This window comes from Eucyclogobius newberryi, unplaced genomic scaffold (assembly GCF_026437365.1).
Source record: "Eucyclogobius newberryi isolate DKJ021-1_F unplaced genomic scaffold, fEucNew1.0.hap1 SCAF_447, whole genome shotgun sequence".
In the NCBI taxonomy this organism is placed as follows: Eukaryota; Metazoa; Chordata; class Actinopteri; order Gobiiformes; family Gobiidae; genus Eucyclogobius; species Eucyclogobius newberryi.
Genome location: NW_027316109.1, coordinates 27,829 through 40,000, shown reverse-complemented (window position 1 = coordinate 40,000; position 12,172 = coordinate 27,829). Strand labels below are relative to the sequence as shown.

The following is a 12,172-nucleotide window of genomic DNA, read 5'->3' as shown; positions in this document are numbered from 1 at the left end:
GGCCGTGAGCGAAATGTTCCAGGTCAAAACTCGTATAAATGGCTTTTTTTGCATCAAACACTGTCTTTTCGTGAAGAGTACCTTCACGCCACTTGCTCGGTCAAAATTGGGATATCTCAATGAAAAACTTCTTTTTTTTTTTGACAGGTGAAAAAGCTCACAGCACCTGGTATTCCCAGGCGGTCTCCAATCCAAGTACTAACCAGGCCCAACCCTGCTTGGCTTCCGAGATCAGACGAGATCGGGCTGGTCCAGGGTGGTATGGCCGTGAGCGAAATGTTCCAGGTCAAAACTCGTATAAATGGCTTTTTTTGCATCAAACACTGTCTTTTCGTGAAGAGTACCTTCACGCCACTTGCTCGGTCAAAATTGGGATATCTCAATGAAAAACTTCTTTTTTTTTTTTTTTTTACAGGTGAAAAAGTGTGAAAATGCTCACAGCACCTGGTATTCCCAGGCGGTCTCCCATCCAAGTACTAACCAGGCCCAACCCTGCTTGGCTTCCGAGATCAGACGAGATCGGGCTGGTCCAGGGTGGTATGGCCGTGAGCGAAATGTTCCAGGTCAAAACTCGTATAAATTGCTTTTTTTGCATCAAACACTGTCTTTTCGTGAAGAGTACCTTCACGCCACTTGCTCGGTCAAAATTGGGATATCTCAATGAAAAACTTCTTTTTTTTTTTTTTTTTACAGGTGAAAAAGTGTGAAAATGCTCACAGCACCTGGTATTCCCAGGCGGTCTCCCATCCAAGTACTAACCAGGCCCAACCCTGCTTGGCTTCCGAGATCAGACGAGATCGGGCTGGTCCAGGGTGGTATGGCCGTGAGCGAAATGTTCCAGGTCAAAACTCGTATAAATGGCTTTTTTTGCATCAAACACTGTCTTTTCGTGAAGAGTACCTTCACGCCACTTGCTCGGTCAAAATTGGGATATCTCAATGAAAAACTTCTTTTTTTTTTTTTTTTTTTTTTTTGACAGGTGAAAAAGTGTGAAAATGCTCACAGCACCTGGTATTCCCAGGCGGTCTCCCATCCAAGTACTAACCAGGCCCAACCCTGCTTGGCTTCCGAGATCAGACGAGATCGGGCTGGTCCAGGGTGGTATGGCCGTGAGCGAAATGTTCCAGGTCAAAACTCGTATAAATGGCTTTTTTTGCATCAAACACTGTCTTTTCGTGAAGAGTACCTTCACGCCACTTGCTCGGTCAAAATTGGGATATCTCAATGAAAAACTTCTTTTTTTTTTTTTTTTTTTTTTTTGACAGGTGAAAAAGTGTGAAAATGCTCACAGCACCTGGTATTCCCAGGCGGTCTCCCATCCAAGTACTAACCAGGCCCAACCCTGCTTGGCTTCCGAGATCAGACGAGATCGGGCTGGTCCAGGGTGGTATGGCCGTGAGCGAAATGTTCCAGGTCAAAACTCGTATAAATGGCTTTTTTTGCATCAAACACTGTCTTTTCGTGAAGAGTACCTTCACGCCACTTGCTCGGTCAAAATTGGGATATCTCAATGAAAAACTTCTTTTTTTTTTTTTTTTTTTTTTTTGACAGGTGAAAAAGTGTGAAAATGCTCACAGCACCTGGTATTCCCAGGCGGTCTCCCATCCAAGTACTAACCAGGCCCAACCCTGCTTGGCTTCCGAGATCAGACGAGATCGGGCTGGTCCAGGGTGATATGGCCGTGAGCGAAATGTTCCAGGTCAAAACTCGTATAAATGGCTTTTTTTGCATCAAACACTGTCTTTTCGTGAAGAGTACCTTCACGCCACTTGCTCGGTCAAAATTGGGATATCTCAATGAAAAACTTCTTTTTTTTTTTTTTTTTTTTTGACAGGTGAAAAAGTGTGAAAATGCTCACAGCACCTGGTATTCCCAGGCGGTCTCCCATCCAAGTACTAACCAGGCCCAACCCTGCTTGGCTTCCGAGATCAGACGAGATCGGGCTGGTCCAGGGTGGTATGGCCGTGAGCGAAATGTTCCAGGTCAAAACTCGTATAAATGGCTTTTTTTGCATCAAACACTGTCTTTTCGTGAAGAGTACCTTCACGCCACTTGCTCGGTCAAAATTGGGATATCTCAATGAAAAACTTCTTTTTTTTTTTACAGGTGAAAAAGCTCACAGCACCTGGTATTCCCAGGCGGTCTCCCATCCAAGTACTAACCAGGCCCAACCCTGCTTGGCTTCCGAGATCAGACGAGATCGGGCTGGTCCAGGGTGGTATGGCCGTGAGCGAAATGTTCCAGGTCAAAACTCGTATAAATGGCTTTTTTTGCATCAAACACTGTCTTTTCGTGAAGAGTACCTTCACGCCACTTGCTCGGTCAAAATTGGGATATCTCAATGAAAAACTTCTTTTTTTTTTTTTTTTTTTTTTTTGACAGGTGAAAAAGTGTGAAAATGCTCACAGCACCTGGTATTCCCAGGCGGTCTCCCATCCAAGTACTAACCAGGCCCAACCCTGCTTGGCTTCCGAGATCAGACGAGATCGGGCTGGTCCAGGGTGGTATGGCCGTGAGCGAAATGTTCCAGGTCAAAACTCGTATAAATGGCTTTTTTTGCATCAAACACTGTCTTTTCGTGAAGAGTACCTTCACGCCAATTGCTCGGTCAAAATTGGGATATCTCAATGAAAAACTTCTTTTTTTTTTTTTTTTTTTTTTTTGACAGGTGAAAAAGTGTGAAAATGCTCACAGCACCTGGTATTCCCAGGCGGTCTCCCATCCAAGTACTAACCAGGCCCAACCCTGCTTGGCTTCCGAGATCAGACGAGATCGGGCTGGTCCAGGGTGGTATGGCCGTGAGCGAAATGTTCCAGGTCAAAACTCGTATAAATGGCTTTTTTTGCATCAAACACTGTCTTTTCGTGAAGAGTACCTTCACGCCACTTGCTCGGTCAAAATTGGGATATCTCAATGAAAAACTTCTTTTTTTTTTTTTTTTTTTTTTTTGACAGGTGAAAAAGTGTGAAAATGCTCACAGCACCTGGTATTCCCAGGCGGTCTCCCATCCAAGTACTAACCAGGCCCAACCCTGCTTGGCTTCCGAGATCAGACGAGATCGGGCTGGTCCAGGGTGGTATGGCCGTGAGCGAAATGTTCCAGGTCAAAACTCGTATAAATGGCTTTTTTTGCATCAAACACTGTCTTTTCGTGAAGAGTACCTTCACGCCACTTGCTCGGTCAAAATTGGGATATCTCAATGAAAAACTTCTTTTTTTTTTTTTTTTTTTTTTTTGACAGGTGAAAAAGTGTGAAAATGCTCACAGCACCTGGTATTCCCAGGCGGTCTCCCATCCAAGTACTAACCAGGCCCAACCCTGCTTGGCTTCCGAGATCAGACGAGATCGGGCTGGTCCAGGGTGGTATGGCCGTGAGCGAAATGTTCCAGGTCAAAACTCGTATAAATGGCTTTTTTTGCATCAAACACTGTCTTTTCGTGAAGAGTACCTTCACGCCACTTGCTCGGTCAAAATTGGGATATCTCAATGAAAAACTTCTTTTTTTTTTTTTTTTTTTTTTGACAGGTGAAAAAGTGTGAAAATGCTCACAGCACCTGGTATTCCCAGGCGGTCTCCCATCAAAGTACTAACCAGGCCCAACCCTGCTTGGCTTCCGAGATCAGACGAGATCGGGCTGGTCCAGGGTGGTATGGCCGTGAGCGAAATGTTCCAGGTCAAAACTCGTATAAATGGCTTTTTTTGCATCAAACACTGTCTTTTCGTGAAGAGTACCTTCACGCCACTTGCTCGGTCAAAATTGGGATATCTCAATGAAAAACTTCTTTTTTTTTTTTTTTTTTTTTTGACAGGTGAAAAAGTGTGAAAATGCTCACAGCACCTGGTATTCCCAGGCGGTCTCCCATCCAAGTACTAACCAGGCCCAACCCTGCTTGGCTTCCGAGATCAGACGAGATCGGGCTGGTCCAGGGTGGTATGGCCGTGAGCGAAATGTTCCAGGTCAAAACTCGTATAAATGGCTTTTTTTGCATCAAACACTGTCTTTTCGTGAAGAGTACCTTCACGCCACTTGCTCGGTCAAAATTGGGATATCTCAATGAAAAACTTCTTTTTTTTTTTTTTTTTTTTTTGACAGGTGAAAAAGTGTGAAAATGCTCACAGCACCTGGTATTCCCAGGCGGTCTCCCATCCAAGTACTAACCAGGCCCAACCCTGCTTGGCTTCCGAGATCAGACGAGATCGGGCTGGTCCAGGGTGGTATGGCCGTGAGCGAAATGTTCCAGGTCAAAACTCGTATAAATGGCTTTTTTTGCATCAAACACTGTCTTTTCGTGAAGAGTACCTTCACGCCACTTGCTCGGTCAAAATTGGGATATCTCAATGAAAAACTTCTTTTTTTTTTTTTTTTTACAGGTGAAAAAGTGTGAAAATGCTCACAGCACCTGGTATTCCCAGGCGGTCTCCCATCCAAGTACTAACCAGGCCCAACCCTGCTTGGCTTCCGAGATCAGACGAGATCGGGCTGGTCCAGGGTGGTATGGCCGTGAGCGAAATGTTCCAGGTCAAAACTCGTATAAATTGCTTTTTTTGCATCAAACACTGTCTTTTCGTGAAGAGTACCTTCACGCCACTTGCTCGGTCAAAATTGGGATATCTCAATGAAAAACTTCTTTTTTTTTTTTTTTTTACAGGTGAAAAAGTGTGAAAATGCTCACAGCACCTGGTATTCCCAGGCGGTCTCCCATCCAAGTACTAACCAGGCCCAACCCTGCTTGGCTTCCGAGATCAGACGAGATCGGGCTGGTCCAGGGTGGTATGGCCGTGAGCGAAATGTTCCAGGTCAAAACTCGTATAAATTGCTTTTTTTGCATCAAACACTGTCTTTTCGTGAAGAGTACCTTCACGCCACTTGCTCGGTCAAAATTGGGATATCTCAATGAAAAACTTCTTTTTTTTTTTTTTTTTACAGGTGAAAAAGTGTGAAAATGCTCACAGCACCTGGTATTCCCAGGCGGTCTCCCATCCAAGTACTAACCAGGCCCAACCCTGCTTGGCTTCCGAGATCAGACGAGATCGGGCTGGTCCAGGGTGGTATGGCCGTGAGCGAAATGTTCCAGGTCAAAACTCGTATAAATGGCTTTTTTTGCATCAAACACTGTCTTTTCGTGAAGAGTACCTTCACGCCACTTGCTCGGTCAAAATTGGGATATCTCAATGAAAAACTTCTTTTTTTTTTTTTTTTTTTTTTTGACAGGTGAAAAAGTGTGAAAATGCTCACAGCACCTGGTATTCCCAGGCGGTCTCCCATCCAAGTACTAACCAGGCCCAACCCTGCTTGGCTTCCGAGATCAGACGAGATCGGGCTGGTCCAGGGTGGTATGGCCGTGAGCGAAATGTTCCAGGTCAAAACTCGTATAAATGGCTTTTTTTGCATCAAACACTGTCTTTTCGTGAAGAGTACCTTCACGCCACTTGCTCGGTCAAAATTGGGATATCTCAATGAAAAACTTCTTTTTTTTTTTTTTTTTTTTTTTTGACAGGTGAAAAAGTGTGAAAATGCTCACAGCACCTGGTATTCCCAGGCGGTCTCCCATCCAAGTACTAACCAGGCCCAACCCTGCTTGGCTTCCGAGATCAGACGAGATCGGGCTGGTCCAGGGTGGTATGGCCGTGAGCGAAATGTTCCAGGTCAAAACTCGTATAAATGGCTTTTTTTGCATCAAACACTGTCTTTTCGTGAAGAGTACCTTCACGCCACTTGCTCGGTCAAAATTGGGATATCTCAATGAAAAACTTCTTTTTTTTTTTTTTTTTTTTTTTTGACAGGTGAAAAAGTGTGAAAATGCTCACAGCACCTGGTATTCCCAGGCGGTCTCCCATCCAAGTACTAACCAGGCCCAACCCTGCTTGGCTTCCGAGATCAGACGAGATCGGGCTGGTCCAGGGTGGTATGGCCGTGAGCGAAATGTTCCAGGTCAAAACTCGTATAAATGGCTTTTTTTGCATCAAACACTGTCTTTTCGTGAAGAGTACCTTCACGCCACTTGCTCGGTCAAAATTGGGATATCTCAATGAAAAACTTCTTTTTTTTTTTTTTTTTTTTTTTTGACAGGTGAAAAAGTGTGAAAATGCTCACAGCACCTGGTATTCCCAGGCGGTCTCCCATCCAAGTACTAACCAGGCCCAACCCTGCTTGGCTTCCGAGATCAGACGAGATCGGGCTGGTCCAGGGTGGTATGGCCGTGAGCGAAATGTTCCAGGTCAAAACTCGTATAAATGGCTTTTTTTGCATCAAACACTGTCTTTTCGTGAAGAGTACCTTCACGCCACTTGCTCGGTCAAAATTGGGATATCTCAATGAAAAACTTCTTTTTTTTTTTTTTTTTTTTTTGACAGGTGAAAAAGTGTGAAAATGCTCACAGCACCTGGTATTCCCAGGCGGTCTCCCATCCAAGTACTAACCAGGCCCAACCCTGCTTGGCTTCCGAGATCAGACGAGATCGGGCTGGTCCAGGGTGGTATGGCCGTGAGCGAAATGTTCCAGGTCAAAACTCGTATAAATGGCTTTTTTTGCATCAAACACTGTCTTTTCGTGAAGAGTACCTTCACGCCACTTGCTCGGTCAAAATTGGGATATCTCAATGAAAAACTTCTTTTTTTTTTTTTTTTTTTTTTTGACAGGTGAAAAAGTGTGAAAATGCTCACAGCACCTGGTATTCCCAGGCGGTCTCCCATCAAAGTACTAACCAGGCCCAACCCTGCTTGGCTTCCGAGATCAGACGAGATCGGGCTGGTCCAGGGTGGTATGGCCGTGAGTGAAATGTTCCAGGTCAAAACTCGTATAAATTGCTTTTTTTGCATCAAACACTGTCTTTTCGTGAAGAGTACCTTCACGCCACTTGCTCGGTCAAAATTGGGATATCTCAATGAAAAACTTCTTTTTTTTTTTTTTTTTTTTTTGACAGGTGAAAAAGTGTGAAAATGCTCACAGCACCTGGTATTCCCAGGCGGTCTCCCATCCAAGTACTAACCAGGCCCAACCCTGCTTGGCTTCCGAGATCAGACGAGATCGGGCTGGTCCAGGGTGGTATGGCCGTGAGCGAAATGTTCCAGGTCAAAACTCGTATAAATGGCTTTTTTTGCATCAAACACTGTCTTTTCGTGAAGAGTACCTTCACGCCACTTGCTCGGTCAAAATTGGGATATCTCAATGAAAAACTTCTTTTTTTTTTTTTTTTTTTTTTGACAGGTGAAAAAGTGTGAAAATGCTCACAGCACCTGGTATTCCCAGGCGGTCTCCCATCCAAGTACTAACCAGGCCCAACCCTGCTTGGCTTCCGAGATCAGACGAGATCGGGCTGGTCCAGGGTGGTATGGCCGTGAGCAAAATGTTCCAGGTCAAAACTCGTATAAATGGCTTTTTTTGCATCAAACACTGTCTTTTCGTGAAGAGTACCTTCACGCCACTTGCTCGGTCAAAATTGGGATATCTCAATGAAAAACTTCTTTTTTTTTTTTTTTTTTTTTGACAGGTGAAAAAGTGTGAAAATGCTCACAGCACCTGGTATTCCCAGGCGGTCTCCCATCCAAGTACTAACCAGGCCCAACCCTGCTTGGCTTCCGAGATCAGACGAGATCGGGCTGGTCCAGGGTGGTATGGCCGTGAGCGAAATGTTCCAGGTCAAAACTCGTATAAATGGCTTTTTTTGCATCAAACACTGTCTTTTCGTGAAGAGTACCTTCACGCCACTTGCTCGGTCAAAATTGGGATATCTCAATGAAAAACTTCTTTTTTTTTTTTTTTTGACAGGTGAAAAAGCTCACAGCACCTGGTATTCCCAGGCGGTCTCCCATCCAAGTACTAACCAGGCCCAACCCTGCTTGGCTTCCGAGATCAGACGAGATCGGGCTGGTCCAGGGTGGTATGGCCGTGAGCGAAATGTTCCAGGTCAAAACTCGTATAAATGGCTTTTTTTGCATCAAACACTGTCTTTTCGTGAAGAGTACCTTCACGCCACTTGCTCGGTCAAAATTGGGATATCTCAATGAAAAACTTCTTTTTTTTTTTTTTTTTTTTTTTGACAGGTGAAAAAGTGTGAAAATGCTCACAGCACCTGGTATTCCCAGGCGGTCTCCCATCCAAGTACTAACCAGGCCCAACCCTGCTTGGCTTCCGAGACCAGACGAGATCGGGCTGGTCCAGGGTGGTATGGCCGTGAGCGAAATGTTCCAGGTCAAAACTCGTATAAATGGCTTTTTTTGCATCAAACACTGTCTTTTCGTGAAGAGTACCTTCACGCCACTTGCTCGGTCAAAATTGGGATATCTCAATGAAAAACTTCTTTTTTTTTTTTTTTTTACAGGTGAAAAAAGTGTGAAAATGCTCACAGCACCTGGTATTCCCAGGCGGTCTCCCATCCAAGTACTAACCAGGCCCAACCCTGCTTGGCTTCCGAGATCAGATGAGATCGGGCTGGTCCAGGGTGGTATGGCCGTGAGCGAAATGTTCCAGGTCAAAACTCGTATAAATGGCTTTTTTTGCATCAAACACTGTCTTTTCGTGAAGAGTACCTTCACGCCACTTGCTCGGTCAAAATTGGGATATCTCAATGAAAAACTTCTTTTTTTTTTTTTTTTTTTTTGACAGGTGAAAAAGTGTGAAAATGCTCACAGCACCTGGTATTCCCAGGCGGTCTCCCATCCAAGTACTAACCAGGCCCAACCCTGCTTGGCTTCCGAGATCAGACGAGATCGGGCTGGTCCAGGGTGGTATGGCCGTGAGCGAAATGTTCCAGGTCAAAACTCGTATAAATGGCTTTTTTTGCATCAAACACTGTCTTTTCGTGAAGAGTACCTTCACGCCACTTGCTCGGTCAAAATTGGGATATCTCAATGAAAAACTTCTTTTTTTTTTTTTTTTGACAGGTGAAAAAGCTCACAGCACCTGGTATTCCCAGGCGGTCTCCCATCCAAGTACTAACCAGGCCCAACCCTGCTTGGCTTCCGAGATCAGACGAGATCGGGCTGGTCCAGGGTGGTATGGCCGTGAGCGAAATGTTCCAGGTCAAAACTCGTATAAATGGCTTTTTTTGCATCAAACACTGTCTTTTCGTGAAGAGTACCTTCACGCCACTTGCTCGGTCAAAATTGGGATATCTCAATGAAAAACTTCTTTTTTTTTTTTTTTTACAGGTGAAAAAAGTGTGAAAATGCTCACAGCACCTGGTATTCCCAGGCGGTCTCCCATCCAAGTACTAACCAGGCCCAACCCTGCTTGGCTTCCGAGATCAGATGAGATCGGGCTGGTCCAGGGTGGTATGGCCGTGAGCGAAATGTTCCAGGTCAAAACTCGTATAAATGGCTTTTTTTGCATCAAACACTGTCTTTTCGTGAAGAGTACCTTCACGCCACTTGCTCGGTCAAAATTGGGATATCTCAATGAAAAACTTCTTTTTTTTTTTTTTTTTACAGGTGAAAAAGTGTGAAAATGCTCACAGCACCTGGTATTCCCAGGCGGTCTCCCATCCAAGTACTAACCAGGCCCAACCCTGCTTGGCTTCCGAGATCAGACGAGATCGGGCTGGTCCAGGGTGGTATGGCCGTGAGCGAAATGTTCCAGGTCAAAACTCGTATAAATTGCTTTTTTTGCATCAAACACTGTCTTTTCGTGAAGAGTACCTTCACGCCACTTGCTCGGTCAAAATTGGGATATCTCAATGAAAAACTTCTTTTTTTTTTTTTTTTTACAGGTGAAAAAGTGTGAAAATGCTCACAGCACCTGGTATTCCCAGGCGGTCTCCCATCCAAGTACTAACCAGGCCCAACCCTGCTTGGCTTCCGAGATCAGACGAGATCGGGCTGGTCCAGGGTGGTATGGCCGTGAGCGAAATGTTCCAGGTCAAAACTCGTATAAATGGCTTTTTTTGCATCAAACACTGTCTTTTCGTGAAGAGTACCTTCACGCCACTTGCTCGGTCAAAATTGGGATATCTCAATGAAAAACTTCTTTTTTTTTTTTTTTTTTTTTGACAGGTGAAAAAGTGTGAAAATGCTCACAGCACCTGGTATTCCCAGGCGGTCTCCCATCCAAGTACTAACCAGGCCCAACCCTGCTTGGCTTCCGAGATCAGACGAGATCGGGCTGGTCCAGGGTGGTATGGCCGTGAGCGAAATGTTCCAGGTCAAAACTCGTATAAATGGCTTTTTTTGCATCAAACACTGTCTTTTCGTGAAGAGTACCTTCACGCCACTTGCTCGGTCAAAATTGGGATATCTCAATGAAAAACTTCTTTTTTTTTTTTTTTTTTTTTGACAGGTGAAAAAGTGTGAAAATGCTCACAGCACCTGGTATTCCCAGGCGGTCTCCCATCCAAGTACTAACCAGGCCCAACCCTGCTTGGCTTCCGAGATCAGACGAGATCGGGCTGGTCCAGGGTGGTATGGCCGTGAGCGAAATGTTCCAGGTCAAAACTCGTATAAATTGCTTTTTTTGCATCAAACACTGTCTTTTCGTGAAGAGTACCTTCACGCCACTTGCTCGGTCAAAATTGGGATATCTCAATGAAAAACTTCTTTTTTTTTTTTTTTTTACAGGTGAAAAAGTGTGAAAATGCTCACAGCACCTGGTATTCCCAGGCGGTCTCCCATCCAAGTACTAACCAGGCCCAACCCTGCTTGGCTTCCGAGATCAGACGAGATCGGGCTGGTCCAGGGTGGTATGGCCGTGAGCGAAATGTTCCAGGTCAAAACTCGTATAAATTGCTTTTTTTGCATCAAACACTGTCTTTTCGTGAAGAGTACCTTCACGCCACTTGCTCGGTCAAAATTGGGATATCTCAATGAAAAACTTCTTTTTTTTTTTTTTTTTTTTTTTTTGACAGGTGAAAAAGTGTGAAAATGCTCACAGCACCTGGTATCCCCAGGCGGTCTCCCATCCAAGTACTAACCAGGCCCAACCCTGCTTGGCTTCCGAGATCAGACGAGATCGGGCTGGTCCAGGGTGGTATGGCCGTGAGCGAAATGTTCCAGGTCAAAACTCGTATAAATGGCTTTTTTTGCATCAAACACTGTCTTTTCGTGAAGAGTACCTTCACGCCACTTGCTCGGTCAAAATTGGGATATCTCAATGAAAAACTTCTTTTTTTTTTTTTTTTTTTTTTTTGACAGGTGAAAAAGTGTGAAAATGCTCACAGCACCTGGTATTCCCAGGCGGTCTCCCATCCAAGTACTAACCAGGCCCAACCCTGCTTGGCTTCCGAGATCAGACGAGATCGGGCTGGTCCAGGGTGGTATGGCCGTGAGCGAAATGTTCCAGGTCAAAACTCGTATAAATGGCTTTTTTTGCATCAAACACTGTCTTTTCGTGAAGAGTACCTTCACGCCACTTGCTCGGTCAAAATTGGGATATCTCAATGAAAAACTTCTTTTTTTTTTTTTTTTTTTTTTTTGACAGGTGAAAAAGTGTGAAAATGCTCACAGCACCTGGTATTCCCAGGCGGTCTCCCATCCAAGTACTAACCAGGCCCAACCCTGCTTGGCTTCCGAGATCAGACGAGATCGGGCTGGTCCAGGGTGGTATGGCCGTGAGCGAAATGTTCCAGGTCAAAACTCGTATAAATGGCTTTTTTTGCATCAAACACTGTCTTTTCGTGAAGAGTACCTTCACGCCACTTGCTCGGTCAAAATTGGGATATCTCAATGAAAAACTTCTTTTTTTTTTTTTTTTTTTTTTTGACAGGTGAAAAAGTGTGAAAATGCTCACAGCACCTGGTATTCCCAGGCGGTCTCCCATCCAAGTACTAACCAGGCCCAACCCTGCTTGGCTTCCGAGATCAGACGAGATCGGGCTGGTCCAGGGTGGTATGGCCGTGAGCGAAATGTTCCAGGTCAAAACTCGTATAAATGGCTTTTTTTGCATCAAACACTGTCTTTTCGTGAAGAGTACCTTCACGCCACTTGCTCGGTCAAAATTGGGATATCTCAATGAAAAACTTCTTTTTTTTTTTTTTTTTTTTTTGACAGGTGAAAAAGTGTGAAAATGCTCACAGCACCTGGTATTCCCAGGCGGTCTCCCATCCAAGTACTAACCAGGCCCAACCCTGCTTGGCTTCCGAGATCAGACGAGATCGGGCTGGTCCAGGGTGGTATGGCCGTGAGCGAAATGTTCCAGGTCAAAACTCGTATAAATGGCTTTTTTTGCATCAAACACTGTCTTT

At 44.8% G+C, this 12,172-nt stretch overlaps 44 non-coding genes across 44 annotated transcripts in view; all 44 read right to left on the bottom strand.

The window, feature by feature from the left end:
• The window catches only part of LOC140380084 (5S ribosomal RNA), a 119-nt gene extending 109 nt beyond the window's left edge, over positions 1 to 10 (bottom strand). The window contains exon 1 of the ribosomal RNA XR_011930920.1: positions 1 to 10. This exon is cut by the window's left edge and continues 109 nt beyond it. This is a non-coding gene — a ribosomal RNA (5S ribosomal RNA).
• Positions 11 to 154: 144 nt separating this feature from the next.
• LOC140380157 (5S ribosomal RNA) lies at positions 155 to 273 on the bottom strand. Its single transcript, XR_011930988.1, has one exon. It is a non-coding gene; the product is annotated as a 5S ribosomal RNA (ribosomal RNA).
• Positions 274 to 432: 159 nt separating this feature from the next.
• On the bottom strand, positions 433 to 551 carry LOC140380083 (5S ribosomal RNA). Its single transcript, XR_011930919.1, has one exon. It is a non-coding gene; the product is annotated as a 5S ribosomal RNA (ribosomal RNA).
• Positions 552 to 710: 159 nt separating this feature from the next.
• On the bottom strand, positions 711 to 829 carry LOC140380082 (5S ribosomal RNA). Its single transcript, XR_011930918.1, has one exon. It is a non-coding gene; the product is annotated as a 5S ribosomal RNA (ribosomal RNA).
• Positions 830 to 996: 167 nt separating this feature from the next.
• Positions 997 to 1,115, bottom strand: LOC140380081 (5S ribosomal RNA). The gene has a single exon (XR_011930917.1). It is a non-coding gene; the product is annotated as a 5S ribosomal RNA (ribosomal RNA).
• A 167-nt stretch (positions 1,116 to 1,282) lies between these two features.
• LOC140380080 (5S ribosomal RNA) lies at positions 1,283 to 1,401 on the bottom strand. Its single transcript, XR_011930916.1, has one exon. It is a non-coding gene; the product is annotated as a 5S ribosomal RNA (ribosomal RNA).
• Positions 1,402 to 1,568: 167 nt separating this feature from the next.
• Positions 1,569 to 1,687, bottom strand: LOC140380137 (5S ribosomal RNA). Its single transcript, XR_011930969.1, has one exon. It is a non-coding gene; the product is annotated as a 5S ribosomal RNA (ribosomal RNA).
• Positions 1,688 to 1,851: 164 nt separating this feature from the next.
• Positions 1,852 to 1,970, bottom strand: LOC140380079 (5S ribosomal RNA). Its single transcript, XR_011930915.1, has one exon. It is a non-coding gene; the product is annotated as a 5S ribosomal RNA (ribosomal RNA).
• Positions 1,971 to 2,113: 143 nt separating this feature from the next.
• LOC140380179 (5S ribosomal RNA) lies at positions 2,114 to 2,232 on the bottom strand. The gene has a single exon (XR_011931009.1). It is a non-coding gene; the product is annotated as a 5S ribosomal RNA (ribosomal RNA).
• Positions 2,233 to 2,399: 167 nt separating this feature from the next.
• LOC140380078 (5S ribosomal RNA) lies at positions 2,400 to 2,518 on the bottom strand. Its single transcript, XR_011930914.1, has one exon. It is a non-coding gene; the product is annotated as a 5S ribosomal RNA (ribosomal RNA).
• Positions 2,519 to 2,685: 167 nt separating this feature from the next.
• On the bottom strand, positions 2,686 to 2,804 carry LOC140380077 (5S ribosomal RNA). The gene has a single exon (XR_011930913.1). It is a non-coding gene; the product is annotated as a 5S ribosomal RNA (ribosomal RNA).
• A 167-nt stretch (positions 2,805 to 2,971) lies between these two features.
• On the bottom strand, positions 2,972 to 3,090 carry LOC140380075 (5S ribosomal RNA). Its single transcript, XR_011930911.1, has one exon. It is a non-coding gene; the product is annotated as a 5S ribosomal RNA (ribosomal RNA).
• A 167-nt stretch (positions 3,091 to 3,257) lies between these two features.
• On the bottom strand, positions 3,258 to 3,376 carry LOC140380074 (5S ribosomal RNA). The gene has a single exon (XR_011930910.1). It is a non-coding gene; the product is annotated as a 5S ribosomal RNA (ribosomal RNA).
• Positions 3,377 to 3,541: 165 nt separating this feature from the next.
• On the bottom strand, positions 3,542 to 3,660 carry LOC140380120 (5S ribosomal RNA). Its single transcript, XR_011930953.1, has one exon. It is a non-coding gene; the product is annotated as a 5S ribosomal RNA (ribosomal RNA).
• A 165-nt stretch (positions 3,661 to 3,825) lies between these two features.
• LOC140380073 (5S ribosomal RNA) lies at positions 3,826 to 3,944 on the bottom strand. Its single transcript, XR_011930909.1, has one exon. It is a non-coding gene; the product is annotated as a 5S ribosomal RNA (ribosomal RNA).
• A 165-nt stretch (positions 3,945 to 4,109) lies between these two features.
• Positions 4,110 to 4,228, bottom strand: LOC140380072 (5S ribosomal RNA). The gene has a single exon (XR_011930908.1). It is a non-coding gene; the product is annotated as a 5S ribosomal RNA (ribosomal RNA).
• A 159-nt stretch (positions 4,229 to 4,387) lies between these two features.
• LOC140380071 (5S ribosomal RNA) lies at positions 4,388 to 4,506 on the bottom strand. The gene has a single exon (XR_011930907.1). It is a non-coding gene; the product is annotated as a 5S ribosomal RNA (ribosomal RNA).
• A 159-nt stretch (positions 4,507 to 4,665) lies between these two features.
• On the bottom strand, positions 4,666 to 4,784 carry LOC140380070 (5S ribosomal RNA). The gene has a single exon (XR_011930906.1). It is a non-coding gene; the product is annotated as a 5S ribosomal RNA (ribosomal RNA).
• A 159-nt stretch (positions 4,785 to 4,943) lies between these two features.
• LOC140380069 (5S ribosomal RNA) lies at positions 4,944 to 5,062 on the bottom strand. The gene has a single exon (XR_011930905.1). It is a non-coding gene; the product is annotated as a 5S ribosomal RNA (ribosomal RNA).
• Positions 5,063 to 5,228: 166 nt separating this feature from the next.
• LOC140380068 (5S ribosomal RNA) lies at positions 5,229 to 5,347 on the bottom strand. The gene has a single exon (XR_011930904.1). It is a non-coding gene; the product is annotated as a 5S ribosomal RNA (ribosomal RNA).
• A 167-nt stretch (positions 5,348 to 5,514) lies between these two features.
• LOC140380067 (5S ribosomal RNA) lies at positions 5,515 to 5,633 on the bottom strand. The gene has a single exon (XR_011930903.1). It is a non-coding gene; the product is annotated as a 5S ribosomal RNA (ribosomal RNA).
• A 167-nt stretch (positions 5,634 to 5,800) lies between these two features.
• LOC140380066 (5S ribosomal RNA) lies at positions 5,801 to 5,919 on the bottom strand. The gene has a single exon (XR_011930902.1). It is a non-coding gene; the product is annotated as a 5S ribosomal RNA (ribosomal RNA).
• Positions 5,920 to 6,086: 167 nt separating this feature from the next.
• LOC140380063 (5S ribosomal RNA) lies at positions 6,087 to 6,205 on the bottom strand. The gene has a single exon (XR_011930900.1). It is a non-coding gene; the product is annotated as a 5S ribosomal RNA (ribosomal RNA).
• A 165-nt stretch (positions 6,206 to 6,370) lies between these two features.
• LOC140380062 (5S ribosomal RNA) lies at positions 6,371 to 6,489 on the bottom strand. Its single transcript, XR_011930899.1, has one exon. It is a non-coding gene; the product is annotated as a 5S ribosomal RNA (ribosomal RNA).
• A 166-nt stretch (positions 6,490 to 6,655) lies between these two features.
• Positions 6,656 to 6,774, bottom strand: LOC140380146 (5S ribosomal RNA). The gene has a single exon (XR_011930978.1). It is a non-coding gene; the product is annotated as a 5S ribosomal RNA (ribosomal RNA).
• A 165-nt stretch (positions 6,775 to 6,939) lies between these two features.
• Positions 6,940 to 7,058, bottom strand: LOC140380061 (5S ribosomal RNA). Its single transcript, XR_011930898.1, has one exon. It is a non-coding gene; the product is annotated as a 5S ribosomal RNA (ribosomal RNA).
• Positions 7,059 to 7,223: 165 nt separating this feature from the next.
• LOC140380060 (5S ribosomal RNA) lies at positions 7,224 to 7,342 on the bottom strand. Its single transcript, XR_011930897.1, has one exon. It is a non-coding gene; the product is annotated as a 5S ribosomal RNA (ribosomal RNA).
• Positions 7,343 to 7,506: 164 nt separating this feature from the next.
• Positions 7,507 to 7,625, bottom strand: LOC140380059 (5S ribosomal RNA). Its single transcript, XR_011930896.1, has one exon. It is a non-coding gene; the product is annotated as a 5S ribosomal RNA (ribosomal RNA).
• Positions 7,626 to 7,774: 149 nt separating this feature from the next.
• LOC140380177 (5S ribosomal RNA) lies at positions 7,775 to 7,893 on the bottom strand. Its single transcript, XR_011931007.1, has one exon. It is a non-coding gene; the product is annotated as a 5S ribosomal RNA (ribosomal RNA).
• A 166-nt stretch (positions 7,894 to 8,059) lies between these two features.
• On the bottom strand, positions 8,060 to 8,178 carry LOC140380132 (5S ribosomal RNA). Its single transcript, XR_011930964.1, has one exon. It is a non-coding gene; the product is annotated as a 5S ribosomal RNA (ribosomal RNA).
• A 160-nt stretch (positions 8,179 to 8,338) lies between these two features.
• LOC140380136 (5S ribosomal RNA) lies at positions 8,339 to 8,457 on the bottom strand. Its single transcript, XR_011930968.1, has one exon. It is a non-coding gene; the product is annotated as a 5S ribosomal RNA (ribosomal RNA).
• Positions 8,458 to 8,621: 164 nt separating this feature from the next.
• LOC140380058 (5S ribosomal RNA) lies at positions 8,622 to 8,740 on the bottom strand. Its single transcript, XR_011930895.1, has one exon. It is a non-coding gene; the product is annotated as a 5S ribosomal RNA (ribosomal RNA).
• Positions 8,741 to 8,889: 149 nt separating this feature from the next.
• Positions 8,890 to 9,008, bottom strand: LOC140380176 (5S ribosomal RNA). The gene has a single exon (XR_011931006.1). It is a non-coding gene; the product is annotated as a 5S ribosomal RNA (ribosomal RNA).
• Positions 9,009 to 9,167: 159 nt separating this feature from the next.
• Positions 9,168 to 9,286, bottom strand: LOC140380125 (5S ribosomal RNA). The gene has a single exon (XR_011930957.1). It is a non-coding gene; the product is annotated as a 5S ribosomal RNA (ribosomal RNA).
• Positions 9,287 to 9,445: 159 nt separating this feature from the next.
• On the bottom strand, positions 9,446 to 9,564 carry LOC140380057 (5S ribosomal RNA). Its single transcript, XR_011930894.1, has one exon. It is a non-coding gene; the product is annotated as a 5S ribosomal RNA (ribosomal RNA).
• A 159-nt stretch (positions 9,565 to 9,723) lies between these two features.
• Positions 9,724 to 9,842, bottom strand: LOC140380056 (5S ribosomal RNA). The gene has a single exon (XR_011930893.1). It is a non-coding gene; the product is annotated as a 5S ribosomal RNA (ribosomal RNA).
• A 164-nt stretch (positions 9,843 to 10,006) lies between these two features.
• On the bottom strand, positions 10,007 to 10,125 carry LOC140380055 (5S ribosomal RNA). The gene has a single exon (XR_011930892.1). It is a non-coding gene; the product is annotated as a 5S ribosomal RNA (ribosomal RNA).
• A 164-nt stretch (positions 10,126 to 10,289) lies between these two features.
• On the bottom strand, positions 10,290 to 10,408 carry LOC140380054 (5S ribosomal RNA). The gene has a single exon (XR_011930891.1). It is a non-coding gene; the product is annotated as a 5S ribosomal RNA (ribosomal RNA).
• Positions 10,409 to 10,567: 159 nt separating this feature from the next.
• LOC140380052 (5S ribosomal RNA) lies at positions 10,568 to 10,686 on the bottom strand. The gene has a single exon (XR_011930889.1). It is a non-coding gene; the product is annotated as a 5S ribosomal RNA (ribosomal RNA).
• Positions 10,687 to 10,854: 168 nt separating this feature from the next.
• On the bottom strand, positions 10,855 to 10,973 carry LOC140380156 (5S ribosomal RNA). Its single transcript, XR_011930987.1, has one exon. It is a non-coding gene; the product is annotated as a 5S ribosomal RNA (ribosomal RNA).
• A 167-nt stretch (positions 10,974 to 11,140) lies between these two features.
• LOC140380051 (5S ribosomal RNA) lies at positions 11,141 to 11,259 on the bottom strand. Its single transcript, XR_011930888.1, has one exon. It is a non-coding gene; the product is annotated as a 5S ribosomal RNA (ribosomal RNA).
• A 167-nt stretch (positions 11,260 to 11,426) lies between these two features.
• LOC140380050 (5S ribosomal RNA) lies at positions 11,427 to 11,545 on the bottom strand. Its single transcript, XR_011930887.1, has one exon. It is a non-coding gene; the product is annotated as a 5S ribosomal RNA (ribosomal RNA).
• A 166-nt stretch (positions 11,546 to 11,711) lies between these two features.
• LOC140380049 (5S ribosomal RNA) lies at positions 11,712 to 11,830 on the bottom strand. Its single transcript, XR_011930886.1, has one exon. It is a non-coding gene; the product is annotated as a 5S ribosomal RNA (ribosomal RNA).
• Positions 11,831 to 11,995: 165 nt separating this feature from the next.
• LOC140380048 (5S ribosomal RNA) lies at positions 11,996 to 12,114 on the bottom strand. Its single transcript, XR_011930885.1, has one exon. It is a non-coding gene; the product is annotated as a 5S ribosomal RNA (ribosomal RNA).
• Between the last annotated feature and the right edge of the window lie 58 nt (positions 12,115 to 12,172).